Source organism: Uloborus diversus, chromosome 8 (genome assembly GCF_026930045.1).
Source record: "Uloborus diversus isolate 005 chromosome 8, Udiv.v.3.1, whole genome shotgun sequence".
In the NCBI taxonomy this organism is placed as follows: Eukaryota; Metazoa; Arthropoda; class Arachnida; order Araneae; family Uloboridae; genus Uloborus; species Uloborus diversus.
This window is the reverse complement of record NC_072738.1, coordinates 106,294,268-106,301,913: the sequence shown is the minus strand read 5'-3', so window position 1 is coordinate 106,301,913 and position 7,646 is coordinate 106,294,268.

Here is a 7,646-nt window from a genome sequence, read left to right as displayed (position 1 = left end):
TTTTTTTCTGTGCAGCAGAAATTGTGTGAGGCTAGATACCTCCTGGGGTTTCTTTGAAAGTAAAATTTTGTTTGTTGTCAAGCAACTGTTATTCTAAGAACATTTTTAATGAAAAAATTGAACAAAAGCGGAAACTATCTTCGGAGCATATTACAAAAAAAAAAAAAAAAAAGTTACTTTTTGTTTAGTTTTTTAAAAATATATACAGCTGATAAAATAATTGTTTTGAAAAGTTGATGTCTTAGAAATGTTACCATAATGTCTCTTTATTCAGCACTCATAAGAAATTAAAAATACCCTCTTTTTTCTTTCTATTTCTTTCTGTTTTCCTTTCCTTGTTTTCTTTTTTTTTTCTTTCTTTATTTCTTCTGTTTTCCTGTCTTTTCTGCAATTTTCGAAATTTTGAGTTTACCAGTTACCATTTCACGTACACTGCAAATCTCCTCACACTTTTTGAACGCGGGAAACGTCTCTCCGTTTTAGAAAACTTAAAAGCACTTTATTTTTTGAACGCATTTGTGAACATTTTTTGCACACTGACACACTTCCCTACCTTTAGAACTCTTTGTTTCACATTTGTGGGGGCACTTTTTACAGCACTAATGGAATTCTTCTTTAATTGTACCAATGTACTTTACCATTAATTTTAAAGCAATCTCGCGATGTAGTGTCACCTCCTTGGGAATGCACGGTCTTTGACCAGAGAAGTCTGTTCTGTGTACTGGCTTTCAGTTCACCAGCCGACAGCGATTTTTTGCAGTATAATTTCTAGTAGAATCACATTGAGGGATTCTATTGACTGGTATTAAACATGGTTGTTGAACTTACAGTGTCTCCAGGAATGAACTTCCTGATTTCAAAATTAAATATCTTGAAAACAAAGGCCAATATTGGAATAAAATAAACATTATGTTTATTATAAAACCCATAAAAATCATGTACAGAAACTTGGAAATAATTAAGAAACATTGCCAACAGGAGGCGCTGCACGCTGTAATTGCAATAGAAATTCCCATAAATAGTTATGTGAAGGGGTTAGGCACTTTAGCAGTAGTTTTGCCTTTCAGGGGTTCTTTACATTATCGTACTACCCCTTCGCAGCACTACTTATGGGGACTTCTATTGCAATTATAGCGCGCAGCACCCCCTGGTGGCAATCTTTTTTCTAATTTCCAAGTTTCTGTACACGAGTTTTATGGGTTTCACAATTAACATACCGTTTATTTTACTCCAATATCGGCCTTTGTTTTCGAGATATTTAATTTTCAAATCAGGGAGTCCTTTTCTGGACACCTTGTATATGTGTATATTCGTATGAAAGAAAGCAATGATTTCTCAGGTGTGTCCAAATTAGTTCTCTATCTGTTCTCAGATGTGCCTCCAATCTGTTCTCGAGTGTGTTCCTAAGTTTAAATTTAATAAATGTCCTCCGCTGGACACATTCGTAACAGATTCGGAGCACATTTCGATCTCTTCTGTTTAACGGAGCACATTTTGGAGCATCAAGCAGCTGTAATATTCCAATCGTATTTATAATGTGTCCTGGGAATTAATATTGAATAGCAGAAATGTAAAACAACAGCAAATAGAAAATATCATGAGAACATGTATGCACAAAGAGAGAAGATAGAAAAAGAAAAGTAACTTTATGGAATTTAAATGAAATGCGAAAAAAAGCCACAAAAATAAAACTTTAGTATTGAAAAAATAAAATTAAACGAGCTGATGTGTGCATCACATGACTTCCTTTTACACCAATTTCAAGTTATTCCCCCATTATTGGCAATTTTAATGTGATTCAATAGTTAACTCTTTAAATATCACCAACAATGGCCAAATGGAAACCAGATTAAAAAAAAAAAAATCGCCAAATTTGTCGCCAAGTTGTTGACAAAACTTGGCGACCAAAAGCTTAGCGATATTTTGCCAAGAGTTTACATAAACTATAACACCACTTGAGTTTGCATTGAAATTGACATTGATTTTACCCCCAAAAAGGTGTAAAAGATCCCCTTTGGAACATTCGAATGCAACCAAAAAGGGAGGTGCACAACTAGACCACCCTCGGAGTCTATGTACCAAATTTCAACTTTCTAGGACGTATCGTTCTTGAGATATACGACATGCATACGCACATACGCACATACGTATATACATACATACATACATACGTACATACAGACGTATGATTCAATAGTTTAATCTCTAAATATCACTAACAGGAGGAAAAAGAAAGTAAGTAAAAAGTGTAAAAGGAAGTAAAAAGTGTAAGACACTTTAAACACAAATAATTCACCCTTTTTGAAATAACCATGATTTAAAAGCCATAAAATGCGCAACAACTTTTATGTTTTTCAGAAAAAAAAAAACGATTTTTTTACCTTTGTATCGTACTCAAAAAAAAAAAGTAAATAACAATAATAAATAAATGAGAATAAAAACGATTAATTAGCAATCCCAAAATTTGTCATTCGTTATTCAAATGGTAATTCAGTTGTCAACTATTTCAAAACATAATATAGTTGTTCGATTATATAGTAAGTCCTTTGTTTCTGATTAAGATTGTCAAAACCTTTTAATAATTTGTTAAACATCATTTTTTTATGGTGTTTCTTAAACTTTTGCTTTGACTTTTGATTCTACTTCTTTTTCTATCGCTTTGCAATGCATTCATTTTTTAATTTTTTTTTTTTGCAAAAAGTATTTTTATTAGTACTGGGTTCAATATTAAAAAAAAAAAAAGTTGAAAATTGACCGTAAATGCAAACACTGTAAAAACGATTCAGAAACGTTCCTGGAAAATAATAGGCAGCTGATGTGCCCAATTTCTGCCAGTCACATATCTTGGAAAAACCAGGAATGTTTTCCGCTAAAAGTCAGTAACCTTTCTGAAATTAACCTGGAAACTTTCTGAAGAAGTGCGAAATCTCCCCTGTTAAAGCCAGTCATGTCTCTAGAACAATGAAGTAGGTTTAGTGTTGTTGATTAGAATCTTCCTGATTTACCAAGAAGGCTCCATAATAACCAGAGCGACCACGGACATAGCTAAACAAGAAGGAACCAACCACATCTCTTGCCTGCAATTCCTCCCTTGACAAAGCTGTAGCTATCTATTGACTTTTACGCTCTCTTTAGGAGCTTCATCAACCTGGACAGGCCGTAAGCAGCCTTAGGCCGATACACTTAATAAACACGCTCATTCAATCTTTAAGCTGGTTGCTAAAAATATTTTCCACATCAGTGAAAAGTCTGCACGCGTGCAACGTGTAGCGATTCAGGAAACTTTTTTTTGTTAAAAAAAATTTTTTTTTACGGGGAAATAGGTGAAAACGTGTGAAATCCCGAGACGTTCCACGGAAATAACTAGTAACGTTTCGGATTTTTTTTTACAGTGAAGTGTCAACTGAATTAAAGATGTTAAGAAGAATTTTCAAATATTGAAAGAAAAGAATGTAATAGTTTATAATGCATTTTTTTTTCAAATTTGTTCAAAGAATTCTACTTGTCGGGAGTTATGTGAAGAACTCCTTATTTGCTCTTTATCCTCTTAATTGTTGTCTCAACTTTTTAAAAATTGATTAGAAAATGAAAAGGTAAACGCCAATGTCCTGGTAACTTTGCTCGAGTCGGATAATTCCATAAAAAGTTTTTAAGAAATTCTGGAGACAGGTAGACAGATAGAAATTACAAAATGTGTCTCTTCATAAGCATAATTGTGAAGATTATAAAGATGAGAAAATGTTCATTTCATTCAGCCATTCGATGTTATATGTATCAATACGATATTCATATCAGCTGATGCAAAAAATGTTCTAAGATTTTCAGAACGAAGCAGTAATTGGAATTGTAACCTTGCAGCAGTATCTTTTTATTTTTCTGGTTTTTCAATAAGATGCTTATTTAATTTGTTTTTATCCAGTGTATATTATATATTAACAGATTATTAAAATTATTTAAAAAGAAAATATGATTGCATTTTCCGAAAATCAAACCTTACAGCAAAAACGAAGCAAACAAAAGAATACATAGTAATATCGATTTGAAGGTATAAAATGTATGGCGAGAAATTTTGTTTCATATTTTTTGTCCCTGTGGTGATAGGTCATAGTGTAACATTCAACAGGGCCATAACGAGAAAATAATTTTGGTTAGGGTTTAAAAACCTTCATGTGGAGCTTACGAACGATAAAGAAAGTTGTGCTAATATTCAAGTCGTCGGGTTGTCTTTTATGAAAGCGTTTTATGCAATTAATATACATATGAAAGAAATTTGAGTTGTGTAACAATATTTGTTGAACATTTTTAAATATAAACGAACATTCAAATGTCAAACCGAACTTTTCAGGGGGGGGGAGGTGGAGTTTGAACAATAAGAACCTCTCTTTGTATACGGCCTTGACATTCAAAGTTGTATACAATTTAAACCAAAAACATACTCAAAAATAAGCAGGTCATAAACATCATATAAGAAAACATGCAGTTAATTTGGCATACATCACATTTTTTCGCTCTCAATAATTGTTTAAAACATATTATGTTACAGTTGTAAGTTCTGCCAATGTAGTCACGCATAAAATGAGCTAAAAATAAAAATTAATTTCGATTTCTGAAAAAAAAAAAAAAAAAATCTCTCTTTATTCTGCCGATTTTAAAGTTTGTGCAAAACAAGAAATAAGAAGTAGTTTCCTAAGCAATATTTTTTCTTTAACTTATTTTTTTTTCAAATGAAAATAATTCAAAGTCCAAAAGAGAAATGAACCATAAACGATTTCAACTCAGCAGAGAAACTTTTTTCGCTGTTTACGCTCTTTAGTTATTAACGACACTGAATTTTAGAAAAAAAAAAATTAAAATGTCACAGCCTAATCCATTTCGTTAGTTTTAATCTCTTCCATTTCCCTGAATTGACATTACTTGAAAAATTTAGGTAAAACGATGACTAGGTAAATTCTGGAAACGATTTGGAATGGGAAAAATGTTAATCAATTTAGCAAAAATATTTATTTTAATCTCTTACTGTGAAAACTTTTGTTAAAAGAAAAATGAATCCTCACTTTAATTCTCGTTTTATTAAAAAATATTTTAAACAGTTAAGCTTTTTTTCGATGTGCACTGTTAAATGATTAGCATGTAATAAGCTACTTCAAAGATAATACTTGTCAGCAACTCAAAGATACATCCTTACACTGGCATCATCTTACTTTTTAAAAAATCCTGTTGATTTATAAAGTGATGTTAAAACACAGAGAAAGAGCAAAAGTTGTTTGGCTTGTTAATTTTGACTAAGAAAATTGAATTTACGGAAGTTAATTAGCAAAGAAAATTAGTTTATGATACTGAAAATTTAAACTATAGCCTTTATTATTTTTATCAAACCAATTCGCTCTTAGAAAGCTGCATGTCGGTATACAAGGAAATTACATACAGTATAACCTCGATTATCTGGACCAACTGTGACCAAAGGCAATCCGAATAAACGAAAATCCCGATAATCAGCAAAACTTATCTTTTATTGCAGCAAAAAACATCTCTTTGTAACAAAACTACGTAATATCGCTTCTCGCGAATACTTTATTGTTTAGAGTTAGGCTTGCCAGATTTCTGAAATGTTCAACCGGGATGTAAGAAGTGGTACCCCCCCCCCCTACTTTTTTGTACTACACAATCTATACGGGTTATCAATTAAATCCACCCGTAGTGTTTTTTTTTTTAACTATATTTCAAAAAAATTTTAATGACTTGCGCCGGTAAAGGTTATAGCAAAGTTAAAAGTAGGTTTGACATCTTTTTGCGCAACGTTTTACGTTTTTATTTTGCTAGAATGAAATTGATCTTAATTTTCATTTTGTTGCTCATAATATGATTTGTGTTGTGTGCATTTTAGTTAATTATTAATGCGTTTGCTTATTATAATATTTATAGTGGTGTTACCTCAAAAGTGGCATTCGTGGGCTGATGTAATATGGGACTCTCATGGTATTATGCCCCAAAGCTGTATTTTTTTTTTTTTTTTGTAATAGAAAAAGGAATTTGTAGTGTTCTGTCATAACTTATTTTACACAGCATCTGGATCTGTATTAAGAGAGGCAAAAGGTATTACCTTTAATTTTTCATTTACATAAAAGTTTAAAAAAAGGTTTCTGCTTGAGGGGGGGGGGGTTGATAACCCAACTCCACGTAGGAAAAAATGTAACCCCTGTGCAAATGGATTGAACATTTCAGTTTTAATGGTTAAGCAGCTTGTCTGTATCTGCACTTTATTTCGCTGCGTGTCAACAAAAATAGGTATGTGTACACCATCATTCGTCTAAGCAACAATGGCAAATTCTTAAAAGTTTTCAATAGAAAATGGTTTCCGATAACGCTCGCTTGCGTATCCATAATTGTGTCAGTAAAGCTAAAACTTTGAGATACCTACTTCGTAACAAACACATATTTTTCATAACATTTTTCAGTTGGTAAATCATCCTCATATACATAATAGCGAATGATCGAGTAAAGTTCCTGAAGTCATTAACAATGAAACTCGCGCCAAGGCATGATAATTTGAAAATAATTTTTGGTAATGTTTGGCATGCAGGGAAATACTTTATTTTGACAAGGCAGAACTGGATTCCGTAACTTAACTGTTTTACTGGTACGACTTATTTCAGGGGAATGAAGACACGAAAAAGTGGTCAACAATGAACTCTATCTACTGGATTTTAGAGTTAATCCACTGGAGTTAGGGTTAAAATTCCAACTATCAAAACATCAACCAAACTTGCAATTCCTTTGTTCAAATATGGAAGTAATTTTCACCCGTCATACCTTGACGGGCGATTTTCTTGCCTTAAATAACTTGGATTACTTTAAACATACACTGAAACAAAATACTATTGCAAATACAATGGAAAATATATAAATACCGACGACGCCTAACATTTATATCCTAATTTTTAACTCGTACTGAGTAGCAGCACCTACCAGGGCTACCACCACCATCTCTTGACCCAAAATGGCTGAGAGTTCCTTCTGCTATTTGTATTAGCTATATCCAATTTTTTAATTTTGATACTTACACCCCTTTTCTTCTAGGTGCTTCACATGTAAAAATCACTGCTGGTGTAGTGTTGGATTGGCTACCTATTTAAAACTATTATTTCCAATCCTTTTTTTTTCTCAAAGCAGTCGTAAAATGACAATACATATTAGTTAACATATTTGAAACATTCTTTTAGTTATCTAAGTTGTTGAAAGTTTAGTCAAAATATTCCTAATCGAACGTTTAATGTGTGTCTATTTAATTTAATGTTTTCCAGCAATCCAATACTGACCTCTGTGATGCACTATCGAGATTGATCTCTATTATTTTATTTATAATTTAATAGGAACCAATAAATTCTATCTCCCAGGAAATTTTAGAGAGATTAAAAGATTATATATTTCCCAATAGTTTACTTTTCGTAGAGCTAAAGTTCGTATTTCAAGAGGACATTTCCGACAAGCGAATTCCGAAATATTGGGAAAATGGTGCCTCGTTCCTGCAACACATTCCAAGAAATGTCGGAGCGGAATCTAAATCTTCAAAGACTCATTACAGCTATCGATAAACACACTTCCAATCTGCATTTTGTCACCTTTATGGCTGCTTAAAATGCTAATCG